The sequence below is a fragment of the Capricornis sumatraensis genome, chromosome 19 (genome assembly GCF_032405125.1).
Source record: "Capricornis sumatraensis isolate serow.1 chromosome 19, serow.2, whole genome shotgun sequence".
In the NCBI taxonomy this organism is placed as follows: domain Eukaryota; kingdom Metazoa; phylum Chordata; class Mammalia; order Artiodactyla; family Bovidae; genus Capricornis; species Capricornis sumatraensis.
Genome location: NC_091087.1, coordinates 53195220 through 53213318, shown reverse-complemented (window position 1 = coordinate 53213318; position 18099 = coordinate 53195220).

The window sequence follows — 18099 nt, the reverse complement described above, 5'->3', positions numbered from 1 at the left end:
AAAGACTAATAGAATTCTGCCAAGAAAATTCACTGGTCATAGCAAACACCCTCTTCCAACAACACAAGAGAAGACTCTACACATGGACATCACCAGATGGTCAACACCAAAATCAGACTGATTATATTCTTTGCAGCCAAAGATGGAGAAGCTCTATACAGTCAGCAAAAACAAGACTGGGAACTGACTGTGGCTCAGATCATGAACTTCTTATTGCCAAATTCAGACTTAAATTGAAGAAAGTAGGGAAAACTGCTAGACCATTCATGTATGACCTAAATCAAATCCCTTATGATTATACAGTGGAAGTGAGAAATAGATTTAAGGGCCTAGATCTGATAGATAGAGTGCCTGATGAACTATGGAATGAGGTTCGTGACATTGTACAGGAGACAGGGATCAAGACCATCCCCATGGAAAAGAAATGCAAAAAAGCAAAATGGCTGTCTGGGGAGGCCTTACAAATAGCTGTGAAAAGAAGAGAGGTGAAAAGCAAAGGAGAAAAGGAAAGATATAAGTATCTGAATGCAGAGTTCCAAAGAATAGCAAGAAGAGATAAGAAAGCCTTCTTCAGCGATCATTGCAAAGAAATAGAGGAAAACAACAGAATGGGAGAGACTAGAGATCTCTTCAAGAAAATTAGAGATATCAAGGGAACATTTCATGCAAAGATGGGCTAGACAAAGGACAGAAATGGTCTGAACCTAACAGAAGCAGAAGATATTAAGAAGAGGTGGCAAGAATACATGGAAGAACTGCACAAAAAAGATCTTCACGACCCAGATAATCATGATGATGTGATCACTAATCTAGAGCCAGACATCTTGGAAAGTGAAGTCAAGTGGGCCTTAGAAAGCATCACTATGAACAAAGCTAGTGGAGGTGATGGAATTCCAGTTGAGCTGTTTCAAATCCTGAAAGATGATGCTGTGAAAGTGCTGCACTCAATATGCCAGCAAATTTGGAAAACTCAGCAGTGGCCACAGGACTGGAAAAGGTCAGTTTTCATTCCAAGCCCAAAGAAAGGCAATGCCAAAGAATGCCCAAACTACCACACAACTGCACTCATCTCACATGCTAGTAAAGTAATGCTCAAAATTCTCCAAGCCAGGCTTCAGCAATACGTGAACCGTGAACTCCCTCATGTTCAAGCTGGTTTTAGAAAAGGCAGAGGAACCAGAGATCAAATTGCCAACATCCGCTGGATCATGGAAAAAGCAAGAGAGTTCCAGAAAAACATCTATTTCTGCTTTATTGACTATGCCAAAGCCTTTGACTGTGTGGATCACAATAAACTGTGGAAATTTCTGAGATGGGAATACCAGAACACCTAACCTGCCTCTTGAGAAATCTGTATGCAGGTCAGGAAGCAACAGTTAGAACTGGGCATGGAACAACAGACTGGTTCCAAATAGGAAAAGGAGTACGTCAAGGCTGTATATTGTCACCCTGCTTATTTAACTTATATGCAGAGAACATCATGAGAAACGCTGGGCTGGAAGAAGCACAAGCTGGAATCAAGATTGCCGGGAGAAATATCAATAACCTCAGATATGCAGATCACACCACCCTTATGGCAGAAAATGAAGAGGAACTCAAAAGCCTCTTGATGAAAGTGAAAGAGGAGAGTGAAAAAGTTGGCTTCAAGCTCAACATTCAGAAAATGAAGATCACGGCATCTGGTCCCATCACTTCATGGGAAATAGATGGGGAAACAGTGGAAACAGTGTCAGACTTTATTTCTGGGGGCTCCAAAATCACTGCAGATGGTGACTGCAGCCATGAAATTATAAGACGCTTACTCCTTGGAAGGAAAGTTATGACCAACATAGACAGTATATTCAAAAGCAGAGACATAACTTTGCCGACTAAGGTCCGTCTAGTCAAGGCTATGGTTTTTCCTGTGGTCATGTATGGATGTGAGAGTTGGACTGTGAAGAAGGCTGAGCACCGAAGAATTGATGCTTTTGAACTGTGGTGTTGGAGAAGACTCTTGAGAGTCCCTTGGACTGCAAGGAGATCCAACCAGTCCATTCTGAAGGAGAACAGCCCTGGGATTTCTTTGGAAGGAATGATGCTAAAGCTGAAGCTCCAGTACTTTGGCCACATCATGCGAAGAGTTGACTCATTGGAAAAGGCTCTGATGCTGGGAGGGATTTGCAGCACGAGGAGAAGGAGACGACCGAGGATGAGATGGCTGGATGGCTTCACGGACTCAATGGACCTGAGTCTGAGTGAACTCCAGGAGATGGTGATGGACAGGGAGGCCTGGTGTGCTGCGATTCACGGGGTCGCAAAGAGTTGGACACGACTGAGCGACTGAAGTGAACTGAACACCGTGGCGTGTAAGCTTCAAATCAAAAATGGCCATAGCCAATGAATAATTTGAACAGTGCTGTAAATCTTTTTTTTTTTCAAATCCTCTTTCCTTAATAAGTACAGTTATCCATAAATGTACTTAAAATATAATATACTGGAACCATAAATTTATCTTCAAAAAAGTGAGCACTTCACTATCTTTGCCATTATCAATACCATTTCCATATTTGTTCAATAATAAGCAAAATACATTTCTTTCACCATCCCACTAACAGCAGATATCATTTAGCTTCTGCCTAAGGATTTGGTTTTCTAAGTAGTTTAATGTAAATTGTAATCTTTACTAGAACAGATGACCTGCTTCTGGACTAGAATTATGGCATTTTCTCTTCAAGAGTATGCAACGTCTCCTGGCAAGTTCACCCACTTCAGACTTCTATTAGATACAGAAAAATGGAAAAGGAAAGGAAAGGTAAACTCTAAAGACAGTTACTACATACCTTCTCCTCTTGACCTTCATTTAATAAATTGTGTCTTTGAAAGAGTATATATTAACTGTAAGTTTAGGAGAAAAGAAATCTTAGGCTTATACTTGCTTCCTAGTTATAAACAGATAATAGATAATGTATGTATCAAATACACATTTTTCAGAAAGATTAGAAACTTGAGATAATCAACTAAGTTTGCTGCTGCTGCTGCTAAGTTGCTTCAGTCGTCTCTGACTCTGTGCGACCCCATAGACGGCAGCCCACCAGGCTCCCCCATCCCTGGGATTCTCCAGGCAAGAACACTAGAGTGGGTTGCCATGTCCTTCGCCAATGCATGAAAGTGAAAAGTGAAAGTGAAGTCGCTCAGTCGTGTCCGACTCTTACTACCCCATGGACTGCAGCCTACCAGGCTCCTCCATCCATGGGATTTTCCAGGCAAGAGTACTGGAGTGGGGTGCCATTGCCTTCTCTAATCAACTAAGTTTAAAAACATTCAAAATATAAGTTCTGCCATAATCTTTTGCCTCCCATACCTTGAGAAAAAGTTACCAGAAATTTCCTATTAAATAGTAATTTTATAAAGAAAGCATATCAGAATTCCAACATTTAGGTTCATTTTGTTTTAAACATGAAAAATATCAAATAACTTTCTGAAATGAAAAGTGAAGTGAAAATGTTAGTCACTCAGTTGTGTCCAACTCTTTGCAACCCCATGGACTGTATGTAGCCCGCCAGGCTCCTCTGTCCATAGAATTCTCCAGGCAAGAATACTAGAGTGGGTAGCCATTCCCTCCTCCAAGGGATCTCCAGATCTAGGGATCGAACCCAGGTCTCTTGCATTGCAAGCAGATTCTTTACTGTCTGAGCCACTAGGGAATTTCTACTTATATACTAAACATAGTTCCAGAAATCACTCCTTGGTAAACAAGACGGCAGAGGAGTAGGTGGACGTGGGGTACATCTCTCTCCACAGATACATCAGGAATACACCTTCAGACACAGAACTGCAGGCAGAACACCAGCTTAGAGCGGACAGGAGGACCTGACCAGTGGAAAAGAATATATAGAACCACGTAAAACTCGGCAGGAGGAAGGAACCAGGGGGAAAAATAGGAGTGTTACTAGGACTGGACCTGCCCTCAGCGAGTGGGGGAACTGAAGCAGGGGTCTGATCCCCACAGCGGGGCAACTGTCTGAGTCAGAGGAGAAACATTTAAGGCTGAGAGTGAAACAGTGGGCCTGTGGTAGCCTAAATGGAATGAGAATCAGACAGTCCTTGCCACAGTCATAGATACCCTAGATAGGAACCCTGGTCTCCAGGAAGGGGCAGCGGCTGGGAGCTGGAGTTTAGGGATTGTGGAGCAATCCCAGGGCAAGGGCTGCTGTTGACTGCGGAGAGACAGATTGAGGGGATGTGAGGGAGAGGATCGTGGTGGGAAATGCCGGTGGAGGAAAGCTAGGCAGCCGTGGAAGCAAGGCGATACTGCTGAGTCACGCACAGGGGCTAGAGCCATCACCATAGCCTCTCTCTTTCCACACACCAGCATCCACAGCTGAACAATAGAGAGGCTGGCCCACCAAACACCTGACCCATGGAACTACAGAGTAGGACCCTACCAGGGTGCCCCTTTAAGTGCCTGATGTGCTGATCTACAGAGTAGGACCCCAATCAGGGGTCCCTCTCTATGTGCCTGATGCACCAAACAACAAAGAAGGACCCTAGGCAAGGGAACCCTCTAAGTGTCTGAATGGGATGGAGGTATGGAGAAAGACTGGCCAAAAAGGCCTTCTGATCGCCAGCTAGAAAGGCTCGAAAAAAGACCCTGATAGGGCCATTACTCCTGCGCTTGAGGCAGTCCATGTCCCTGCACACTTGGTGCCACCAGTGCCCCTGCAAGCCAAGCAGCTGCACCACCTTCACGCTCAACTCTCACTGGGACAGAGCTGCCCCAGCAAAAAAAAAAAGTCTTGCGTCTATGCATGCAAGGTCACTTTGGTTGTGTCCAACACTTCGCAACCACGTAGACTGTGGCCTGCCAGGCTTCTCTATCAGAGAGGGGGTTCTCCAGGCAAGAATACTGGAGGGTATTAGCCAATACTGGTTGCCATACCCTTCTAGAGCACTATATTTCTTGCTGCCCTAGCCGACAAACCCCCTGAATACCTGGTGCTGCTAGAACCCCTGCAATCCAAGCAGCTGCACCACCCCCACACCTGGGTAGGCTCAAGTCCTCCAGGGCAGCCTCAGGAGCAAACTCCAATGGATGACTCATGTGCAGAGGTGGAAATAAAACCACAATTGAAACCCAGGGGCAGTGTGACTAAGGAAGAAGACCCAAAACCTTCCCATCAGCCATACAAGCTGCAGATTAAATCCACATGATCAACTAAGCAGACTCTGTTGACGGAATATATGAAAGGCCATTGAGAGCTCCCACAAAAGAAAACACACTAGCTCTGATAGCTGTTGACATTGGAGACAAGAACACAGAGGCGTAGGACCAGATTAGAATCTAAGCTACCCCCACAGCAGGTCCAGAGATCAGCACAGTGTTGGAGGTCATCCTACGGAGGTAAGGTGGACTGTGACTCCCAGCGAGGGAAAGGAGTCTGACAGCAGTGACTCAAGAAAAACATTTATTCTCATTTTTTGACTTGTTATGTAGATTCTTTGGGCTTTCTTTTTTTTTCCACCCCCTCTGTTGTAGTTGTCAAATGTATTGGCACTAAGAAATCCAATTAAGCTTTTGAGCTTTTTTTCTCTTTTTCCTGTCACATTTTTTGTTGTCATAAACCCTTGCCTCTATGTTGGACTTCTGCAGTGGCATTTTCCTCTTTTCTTTCTTTTCTCTTGTTTAGTTTTAACTTTTTAAACCTATTATTATTTTTTCCACATTTATTCCTTTGCTTTTCCTACTGTTCTTTTCCCCTTGCAGTTAATCGTTAATGTATATAAATCTTCCTTATCTACCTCTATTTAATTTGCGTATCTATTCTTTCTTTCCTTTCCCTCCTTTCATCTCAACATATTTGTTACTTTTATTTTCATTGCTTTATTACCCAGTTGGCACCTTGCTTTAGTTTTGTTTCCCAGTTTGTGCTTTAACTAGTTTTGTTCTGGTAGACTTAATTTTTGGTTTCCTTTGTTTGCCAGGTCAATCTATTCTACTTTATTTTGGTTGGACTGTTTTGATTCTGACTATGTGTGTATATCTATATGTGTATATTCATTCACACTTTCTATTGTTGTTATAAACCTCTGCTTTTACTTTGGGCTTTTGCAGTTCTGTGGAGTTTTCCCTTTTTCTCCTTTTTTCTTTCTTCTTCCACTTTTTTTCTCTTTTCTTTTTTAAACCTATTATATTTTTTATACATTTATTCCTTTGTTTGCCTTTTCTACTGTCCTTTTCCCCTTGCAGTTAATCTTTAATGTATGTAAATCTTCATCAACTTCTAATTAACTTTGGATATCTAGACTTTCTTTTTTTCTTTCCTTTCCTCTCAACATATTTGTCAGTTTTGTTTTCATGGCTTTATTCCCCACTTGGCACCTTGCTTGAGTTTTGCTTTCCAGTTTGTGCTTAAGTTAGTTTTGTTCTTAACTGATAAATATAATTTTTGATGTCCTTTGTTCACTGGGTCAATCTACTGTACTTTATTTCTGTTGGACTGTTTTCATGTTGCTCATGGGTGTATATGTGTATATTCCACTATTTAAATTATTATTTGGCTGATTTTTAACTGCCATTTGTCTGGGGTTCATCTTTGGTTTCTCATTTTTGGATATTTGTTTTATTCTCATTTAATGCCATAACAAACCACTTGTGGAATCTTTGTTCCTGACCAGAGATCAAGCCCTGAGCTTTTGGAGTATAGCACTGACTCCAAGACCGTAGGCTACCAGGGAACTAACCCTAGAGAGTATCAAATAGTAAGAACTCACACAAAGGAAACAAATTGAATACAAGACCATGCATCACCCAACCACCCAATAGCACCCTGAGCAGGACACCTCATGTAAACAACAAATAAAACAAAAATACAAATCCAACCATAAGCAGACAGAATTACCAACTCACTCAGCCTTGCGCATCAGAGGAAAAACAAACAAAACCTCAGCACAAATCTCACCCTAAACGAAGCTCACACAAACCACTGGACAAATCTTAGGAGGGCAGAAACCAAAAGGAAGAAAGAATTTTACTTTCTTCAAGGAAAAAATTCAACTTTCCTTGAAGCCTGCAAACGCAGACCTCAAACACAATAACTTAGAAAAATAATAATAATGAAAAGGGAAAGAAATGCTGCACAAATGAAGGAACAAACTAGAAAATCAGAAGTCCAAATGAAGGGGAAATAGACAAACTACCTAAAAAATAATTCAGAATAATGATAGTAAAGATGATCAAAAATCTTGAAAACAAAATGGAGAACACGCAAGAAACAATTAACAAAGACCTAGAGGAATGTGAAGTGAAGTGGGCCTTAGAAAGCATCACTACAAACAAAGCTAGTGGAGGTGATGGAATGCCAGTTGAGCTGTTTCAAATCCTGAAAGATGACGCTGTGAAAGTGCTACACTCAATATGCCAGCAAATTTGGAAAACTCAACAGTGGCCACAAGACTGGAAAAGGTCAGTTTTCATTCCAATCCCAAAGAAAGGCAACGCCAAAGAATGCTCCAACTACCGCACAATTGCACTCATCTCACATGCTAGTAAAGTAAGGCTCAAAATTCTATAAGCCAGGCTTCAGCAATACATGGACCATGAACTTCCGGATGTTCAAGCTGGTTTTAGAAAAGGCAGAGAAACCAGAGATCAAATTGCCAACATCCGCTGGATCATCGAAAAAGCAAGAGAGTTCCAGAAAAACATCTATTTCTGCTTTATTGACTATGCCAAAGCCTTTGACTGTGTGGATCACAATAAGCTGTGGAAAATTCTGAAAGAGATGGGAATACCAGACCACCTGACCTGCCTCTTGAGAAACCTGGATGCAGATCAGGAAGCAACAGTTAGAACTGGACATGGAACAACAGACTGGTTCCAAATAGGAAAAAGAGTACGTCAAGGCTGTATATTGTCACCCTGCTTATTTAACTTATATGCAGAGTACATCATGAGAAACGCTGGACTGGAAGAAGCACAAGCTGGAATCAAGATTGCCGGGAGAAATATCAATAACCTCAGATATGCAGATCACACCACCCTTATGGCAGAAAATGAAGAGGAACTCAAAAGCCTCTTGATGAAAGTGAAAGAGGAGAGTGAAAAAGTTGGCTTCAAGCTCAACATTCAGAAAATGAAGATCACGGCATCTGGTCCCATCACTTCATGGGAAATAGATGGGGAAACAGTGGAAACAGTGTCAGACTTTATTTCTGGGGGCTCCAAAATCACTGCAGATGGTGACCACAGCCATGAAATTAAAAGACACTTACTCCTTGGAAGGAAAGTTATGACCAACCCTAGATAGTATATTAAAAAGCAGAGACATTACTTTGCCAACAAAGGTCCATCTAGTCAAGGCTATGGTTTTTCCAGTAGTCATGTATGGATGTGAGAGTGGGACTGTGAAGAAAGCTGAGCACTGAAGAATTGATGCTTTTGAACTGTGGTGTTGGAGAAGACCTCCTGAGAATCCCTTAGACTGCAAGATCCAACCAGTCCATTCTAAAGGAGATCAGTCCTGGGTGTTCATTGCAAGGAATGATGCTAAAGCTGAAACTCCAATACCTTGGCCACCTCATGCGAAGAGTTGACTCATTGGAAAAGACTGTGATGCTGGGAGGGATTGGGGGTAGGAGGAGAAGGGGACAACAGAGGATGAGATGGCTGGATGGCGTCACCGACTCGATGAACATGAGTTTGAGTGAACTCCGGGAGATGTTGATGGACAGGAAGGCCTGGCATGCTGCAATTCATGGGGTCACAAAGAGTCTGACACGACTGAGTGACTGAACTGAACTGAAGAGGAATTAAAGAATAAACATACAGAGGGTGGGATGATTTGGGAGAATGGCATTCTATCATGTATACTATCATGTAAGAATTGAATCGCCAGTCTATGTCTGACGCAGGATACAGCATGCTTGAGGCTGGTGCATGGGGATGACCCACAGAGATGTTATGGGGAGGGAGGTGGGAGGGGGGTTCATGTTTGGGAACACATGTAAGAATTAAAGATTTTAAAATTAAAAAATAAAAAATAAATAAATAAATAAACTGTATATGTAATGCAGCTAGTCCCTGGGGACACCCAGCAGAAGAGGGGCCTATGCACTAGGATTTGGCTGGTAGCATTAATATTCAGACAAGTAGTATTCAGGATACAAAAATAAAAAAAAAAGAATAAACATACAGAGACAACACAATTACTAAAATTAAAATATTCTAGAAGGAACCAATAGCAGAAATATCTGAAGCAGAATAATGTATCAGTGAGCTGGAAGATAAAATGGTGGAAATAACTTCTGAAGAGCAGAATAAAGTAAAAAGAATGAAAAGAGCTGAGGAGAGTCTCAGAGACTTCTGAAATCATATTAAATGCACCAACATTCGAATTATAGAGGTCCCAGAAGAAGACAAAAAGAAAGAGTATGAGAAAATTTTCAAGAGATTATAGTTGAAAATTTCCCCAACATGGAAAAGGAAATAGTCAACAAGTCCAAAGGGCACAAAAAGTCAAATACAGAATAAACTCAAGGAGAAACATGCCAAGACACATACTGATCAAACTAACAAAGACTAAACACTATGAAAGAATATTAAAGCAGCAAGGGAGAAGCAACAAGTAACATACAAGGGAAACCACATACGTTTAACAGCTGATCTTTCAGCAGAAATCTGCAGGCAAGGGAATAACACGATATATTTAAAGAACTTAAAGGGAAAAATCTACAACGAAGATTACTGTACCCAACAAGGATCTCATTCAAAATCGATGGAGAAATAAAAAACTTCTCAGATAAGCAAAAGTTCAGAGAATTCAGTACCACCAAACCAGCTTTACGACAAATGTTAAAGGGACTTATATAGTCAAGAAATACAAGAGAAGAACAAAGATCTACAAAATCAACCCCAAACAATTAAGAATGGCAATAGGAACATTTATATCAATATTTACTTTAAACATAAATGGACTAAATGCTCCAACCAAAAGACATAGATTGGCTGAATGGATACAAAAACAAGACCCATATATATGCTGTCTACAAGAAACCCACTTCAGACCTCAAGACACATATAGACTGAAAGTGAGAGAATGGAAAAATATACTCCAAGCAAATGGGAAGCAAAAGAAACCTGGAGTAGCAACGGTCACATCAGATAAAACAGACCTTAAAATGAAGAAGATTACAAGAGATAAGGAAAGACACTACATAATGATCAAGGGATCAATCCAAAGGGAAGACATACCAACTGTAAATATCTATGCACCCAACAGAGGAGCACCTCAAAGCAGAAGACAAACACTAACAGACATAAAAGGAGAAACCGACAGTAACGCAATGATAGTAGGAGACTTTTAACACCCCACTCACACCAAGGGACAGATCATCAAAATAGAAAATTAATAAAGAAACACAGTCTTAAATGAAACATTAGGTGAGACGGATCTCAGTGATATCTTCAAGACATTACATCCAAATGCAGAAGAATTATCAGCAAAGGTCCATCTAGTCAAAGCTATGGTTTTTCCACTAGTCATGTATGGTTGTTAGAGTTGGACTATAAAGAAAGCTGAGCACTGAAGAACTGATGCTTTTGAACTGTGGTGTTGGAGAAGACTCTTGAGAGTCCCTTGGACTGCAAGGAGATCCAACCAGACGATTTTGAAGGAAATCAGTCCTAAATAGTCACTGAAAGGACTGATGCTGAAGCTGAAACCTCAGTAATTAGGCCACATGATGCGAAGAACCAACTCACTGGAAAACATCCTGATGCTGGGAAAGATTGAAGGTGGGAGAAGGGGACGACAGAGGATGAGATGGTTGGATGGCATCACCGATGTGATGGACATGAGTTTGAGGAGGCTCCGGGAGCTGGTGATGGACAGGGAACACTGGCGTGCTGTAATCCATGGGGTCACAAAGAGTTGGACATGACTGAGTGACGGAACTGAACTGAACTTCTTCTTAAGTGCACATGGAACATTCTCCAGGATAGACACCTTGGGTCACAAATCTAACATCAGTAAATTTAAGAAAACCAAAATCATATCAAGCATCTTCTCTGCCCACAATGCTATGAGACTAGATACCAATTACAAGAAAAAAACTGTAAGAAACACAAACACATGGAGATTAAACAACACATTTCTAAGAAACCAAAAGACTACTGAAGAAATCAAAAGGGAAATAAAAAAATTTCTAGAAACAAATGATAATGAAAACACGACAACTCAAAACCTATGGAATGCAGCAAAAGCCGTTTTAAGAAGGAAGTTTAAAGCGATACAATCCTACCTTAAGAAACAAGAAAAACATCGAATAGACGACCTAACTTATATATAAAACAACTGGAGAAAGAAGAACAACAACAACAAAAAAAATTAGTAGAAGCAAAGAAATCATAAAGATCCAAGCAGAAATAAATGAAAAAGAAATGAAAGAAAAAATAGTAAAGACTAATAAAACTAAAAGCTGGTTCTTTGAGAAGATAAACAAAATTGACCAACCTTTAGCCAGGCTCATCAAGAAAAAAAGAGAGAAGAATCAAATCAACAAAATTAGAAATGAATAAGGAGAGGTTACAACAGACAATGCAGAAATACAAAGGATTATAAGAGACTATTATGATCAATTATATGGCAATAAAATGGATAACCTGGAAGAAATGGACAGATTCTTAGAAAAGTTCAATCTTTCAAGACTGAACCAGGAAGAAACAGAAATTATGAACAACCCATTACAAGCACTGAAATTGAAGCTGGGACCAAAAATCTCCCAAAAAACAAAAGCCCAGAACCAGATGGCTTCACAGGAGAATTCTATCAAACATTTAGAGAAGAGCTAATGCCTATCCTTCTAAAACTCTTTCAAAAAACTGCAGAGGAAGGAACACTTCCAAACTTATTCTGCGAGGCCACCATCACCCTCATACCAAAACCAGACAAAGACAACACCAAAAAAAGAAAACTACAGGCCAATATCACTGATGAACATAGACGCAAAAATTCTCAACAGAATTTTAGCAAACAGAATTCAGCAACACATCAAAAAGCTCATACCATGATCAAGTTGGGTTTATTTCAGGGATGCAAGGATTCTTCAATATACGAAAATCAATGTGATACACCATATTAAAAAATTGAAAGATAAAAACCATATGGTAATCTCAACAGATGCAAAAAAGCCTTTGATAAAACTCAGTACCCATTTACGATTCAGTCAGCTCAGTTCAGTTGCTTGGTCATGTCCGACTCTTTGCAACCCCATGGACTGCAGCACACCAGACCTCTCTGTCCATCACCAACTCTGGGAGCCTACTCAAATTCATGTCCATTGAGTTGGTGATGCCATCCAACCATCTCATCCTCCGTCATCCCCTTCTCCTCGTACCTTCAATCTTTCCCAGCATCAGGGTATTTTCAAATGAGTCAGTTCTTCGCATCAAGTGGCCAAAGTATTGCAGTTTCAGCTTCAACATCAGTCTTTCCAATGAATATTTAGTACTGATTTCCTTTAGGATGGACTGGTTGGATCTCCTTGCATTCCAAGGGACTCTCAAGAATCTTCTTCAACACTACAGTTCAAAAGCATCAATTATGATTAAAACTCTTCAAAAATGGGCATAGAAGGAAGCTACCTCAACACAGTAAAGGCCATATACAATAAGCCTAGAGCAAACTTTATTCTCAGTGGTGAAAAACTGAAAGCATTCCCCCTGAGATCAGGTACAAGACAAGGTTGTCCACTTTCACCACTATTATTCAACATAGTTGTAGAAGTCCTAACTACAGCAATCAGAGAAGAAAAAGAAATAAAAGGAATCCAGATCAGAAAAGAAGAAGTAAAGCTCTCACTGTTTACAGATGACAAGATGCTGGACACAGAAAACCCTAAAGATAGTATCAGAAAACTACTAAAACTAATCCATGAATTTAGCAAAGTTGCAGGATACAAAATCAATACACAGAAATCACTTGCATTTCTATATACTAACAATGAAAAATCAGAAATAGAAATTAAGGAATCACCCTCATTCACCATCGTAACAAAAAATTAAATATCTAGGAATAAACTTACCTAAGGAGACAAAAGAACTGTACACAGAAAATTATAAGACACTAATGAAAGAAATCAAAGATGACATAAACAGATGGAGAGAGATTCCATGTTCTTGGATAGAAAGAGTCAACATTGGGAAAATGACTATACTACCAAATGCAATCTACAGATTTAATGTGATCTGTATCAAATTACCAGTAGGATTTTTCACAGAACTAGAACAAAAAATTTCACAGTTCATATGGAAACACAAAAGACCCCGAATAGCCAAAGCAGTCTTGAGAAAGAAGAATGGAGCTGGAGGAATCAAGCTTCCTGACTTCAGATTATACTACAAAGCTACAGTCATTAAAGACAGTATGGTACTGGCACAAAAACAGAAATATAGACCAATGGAACAAGACAGAAAACCCAGAAAAAAACCCATGCACTACGGGTACCTTATTTTTGACAAAGGAGACAAGAATATACAATGGGGCAAAGACAGCCTCTTTGATAAATGGTGCTGAGAAAACTGGACAGCTGCATGCAAAAGAGTGATTAGAACACTTCCTAACACCATATAAAAGATGAACTCAAAATGGATTAAAGACCGAAATATAAGACAAGAAACTATAAAACTTTTAGAGAAAAACATAGGCAGAACACTTGAAGACATAAATCAAAGCAAGATACTCTATGACCCACCTCTAAAAACAAAAGTAAACAAGTGGGATCTAATTAAACTTAAAAGCTTTTGCATAGCAAAAGAAACTATAAGCAAGGTGAAGAGACAACCCTCTGAATGGGAGAAAATAATAGCAAACAAAGCAACAGAAAAAGGATCAATTTCCAAAATCTACAAGCAGCTCATACAACTCAATACCAGAAAAACAAACAACCCAATCAAAAAGTGGGAAAAGACCTAAATAGACATTTTTCCAAAGACATACAGATGGCTAACAAACACATGAAAAGATGCTCAACATAGTTCTTTATTAGAGAAATGCAAATCAAAACCACAATGAGATATTACTTCACAGGGGTCTGAATGGCCCTCATTAAAAAGGCTACAAACAATAAATGCTGGAGAGGGTGTGGAGAAAAGGGAACGTTCTTGCACTGTTGGTGGGAATGTAAATTGATACATCCACTATGAAGACGGTATGGAGATTCCTTAAAAAACTAGGAATAAAACCAGAATAAAACCAACATATGACCCAGCAATCCCACTCCTAGGCATATACCCTGAGGAAACCAAAACTGAAATAGACACATGTATCCCACTGTTCATTGCAGCATTATTTACAATAGCTAGGACATGGAACAACCTAGATGTCCATTGACAGATGAATGGAAAAAGAAGTTGTGGTACATATACACAATGGAATATTACTCAGCCATAAAAAGGAATGCATTTGAGGCAGCTCTAATGAGGTGGATGAACCCAAAACCTATTATACAGAGTGAAGTGAGTCAGAAAAATATAGATAACGCACATATAATGTATTCTAATGCACATATACGGAATCTAGAAAAATTGTATTGAAGAATTTATTTACAGGGCAACAGTGGAGAAATAGACATGGAGAATAGACATATGGACCTGGGAAGAGGGGAGAAGAGGGTGAGATGTATGCAAAGAGTACCATGGAAACTTACATTACCATAGGTAAAATATAGAGCCAACGGGAATTGCTGTATGGCTCAGGAAACTCAAACAGGGGCTCTGTATCAACCCAGAGGGGTGGGGTGGGGAGGGAGGTGGAAGGGAGGTTCAAAACGGAGGGGAAATATGTATACCTATGGCTGATTCATGTTGAGGTTCGACAGAAAACAGCAAAACTCTGTAATTATCCTTCAATAAAAAATAAATTAAAAAAAATGTTCCTGGCATATGGCAGGCATTCAAATTACAAGCATTATTATTGTGGGCTGTTATGAGCCAGGGATCACACTGGTCCAATAAACAGGGCAGAGTGGCAAAGTACATAGTATAGAAAGAACTTAGAAGGGGGCTGTGCACCTGGCCTTCACAGTGAGATCCCAGTCAGCAGCACACCAGGAAAAACCAAATCAAAAGCTAAAAACGGAGTTGCCATGATTCAGAAATCCTACTCCTGGGCATACATCCAGACAAAATTGTAATTAAAAAAGATACATGCCCTTCTATGTTATGTTCATAGCAGCAGTATTTTACAATAGCTAAGATATAAAAAGACATTGTACAGGAAACAGGAATCAAGACCATCCCCAAGAAAAAGAAATGCAAAAGAGCAAAATGGCTGCCTGAGGAGGCCTTACAAATAGCTGTGAAAAAAGGGAAGCGAAAAGCAAAGGAGAAAAGGAAAGATATACCCATTTGAATGCAGAGTTCCAAAGAATAGCAAGGAGAGATAAGAAAGCCTTCCTCAGCAATCAATGCAAAGAAATAGAGGGAAACAATCGAATGGGAAAGACTAGAGATCTCTTCAAGAAAATTAGAGATACCAAGGGAACATTTCATGCAAAGATGGGCTCAATAAAGGACAGAAATAGTAGGGATCTAACAGAAGCAGAAGATATTAAGAAGAGGTGGCAAGAATACCCAGAAGAACTGTACCAAAAAGAACTGTATGCAGGTCAGGAAGCAACAGTTAGAACTGGACATGGAACAACACACTGGTTGCAAATAGGAAAAAGAGTACGTCAAGGCTATATATTGTCACCCTGCTTATTTAACTTATATGCAGAGTCCATCATGAGAAATACTGGGCTGGATGAAGCACAAGCTGGAATCAAGATTGCCGGGAGAAATATCAATAACCTCAGATATGCAGACACCACCCTTATGGCAGAAAGTGAAGAAGAACTAAAGAGCCTCTTGATGAAAGTTAAAGAGGACAGTGAAAAAGTTGGCTTCAAGCTCAACATTCAGAAAACTAAGATCATGGCATCTGGTCCCATCACTTCATGGCAAATAGACTGGGAAACAGTGGAAACAGAGTCAGACTTATTTTGGGGGGCTCCAAAATCACTGCAGATGGTAACTGCAGCCATGAAATTAAAAGACACTTATTCCTTGCAAGGAAAGTTATGACCAACCTAGACAGCATATTAAAAAGCAGAGACATTACTTTGCCAACAAAGGTCCATCTAGTCAAGGCTATGGTTTTTCCAGTGGTCATGTATGGATGTGAGAGTTGGACTGTGAAGAAAGCTGAGCACCGAAAAATTGATGCTTTTGAACTGTGGTGTTGGAGAAGACTCTTGAGAGTCCCTTGGACTCCCAAGGAGATCCAACCAGTCCATCCTAAAGGAGATCAGTCCTGGGTGTTCATTGGAAGGACTGATGTTGAAGCTGAGACTCCAATACTTTGGCCACCTGATGCGAAGAGCCTGACTCATTTGAAAAAACCCTGATGCTGGGAAAGATTGAGGGCAGGAGGAGAGGAGGATGACAGAGGATGAGATGGTTGGATGGCATCACTGACTCGATGGTCATGGGTTTGGGTGGACTCCGTGAGTTGGTGATGGACAGGGAGGCCTGGCATGCTGTGGTTCACGGGTCGCAAAGAGTTGGACACGATTGAGTGACTGAACTGAAGACATAAAAAGAACCCAAATATTCATCAATAAATGAATGGAAAAAGAAGGTGTGGTGTTGGGACTTTCCTGGTGATGCAGTGGCTAAGACTCTGCACTCCCAATGCACAGGGCCTCGGTTCGATCTCTGGTGGAGAAACAGATCACATATGTCTCAACATGAGTTCACATGCTGCAACTAAGACCCAGTACAGCCAATTAAGAAACGCTGGACTGGAAGAAACACAAGCTAGAATCAAGATTGCCAGGAGAAATATCAATAACCTCAGATATGCAGATGACACCACCCTTATGGAAGAAAGTGAAGAGGAGCTAAAAAGCCTCTTGATGAAAGTGAAAGAGGAGAGTGAAAAAGTTGGCTTCAAGCTCAACATTCAGAAAACGAAGATCATGGCATCTGGTCCCATCACTTCATGGGAAATAGATGGGGAAACAGTGGAAACAGTGTCAGACTTTATTTTGGGGGGCTCCAAAATCACTGCAGATGGTGGCTGCAGCCATGAAATTAAAAGACACTTACTCCTTGGAAGAAAAGTTATGACCAACCTAGATAGCATATTCAAAAGCAGAGACATTACTTTGCCGACTAAAGTTCGTCTAGTCAAGGCTATGGCTTTTCCTATGGTCATGTATGGATGTGAGAGTTGGACTGCGAAGAAGGCTGAGCACTGAAGAATTAATGCTTTTGAACTGTGGTGTTGGAGAAGACTCTTGAGAGTCCCTTGGACTGCAAGGAGATCCAACCAGTCCATTCTGAAGGAGATCAACCCTGGGATTTCTCTGGAAGGAATGATGCTAAAGCTGAAGCTCCAGTACTTTGGCCACCTCATGAGAAGAGTTGACTCATTGGAAAAGACTGTGATGCTGGGAGGGATTGGGTGCAGGAGGAGAAGGGGACAACCGAGGATGAGATGGCTGGATGGCATCACGGACTCGATGGACGTGTCTGAGTGAACTCCGGGAGATGGTGATGGACAGGGAGGCCTGGTGTGCTGCGATTCATGGGGTCGCAAAGCGTTGGACACGACTGAACGACTGAACTGAACTGAACTAAACTGAACACATTAAAAAAAAAATATGTGGTGTATGTGTACAATGGATTACTAACCATAAAAAGAGTGAAATAATGCCATTTTCAGCAACATGAATGAACATAGAGATTAACGTACTAAGTGAAGAAAGAGAAAAACAAATACCGTATCATATCACTTTTATGTGGAATCTAAAATAAAGCTTCAATGAACATATATATAAAACAGAAATAGATTTTCAGGCATAGGAAACAGATTTGCAGTTGCCAAGGGGGAAGCAGCGTTGAGGAAACATGGATTCGCAGTTTGGGACTAGCAGATACAAACTATATAGGATGGATAAATGACAAGATCCTAATGCATAGCTCAGGGCACTATATTCAATATCCTGTGATAAATCATAATGGAAAAGAACATGAATTAGAATATATATGTGTACAAGAATCACTTTGCTGTAGAACAG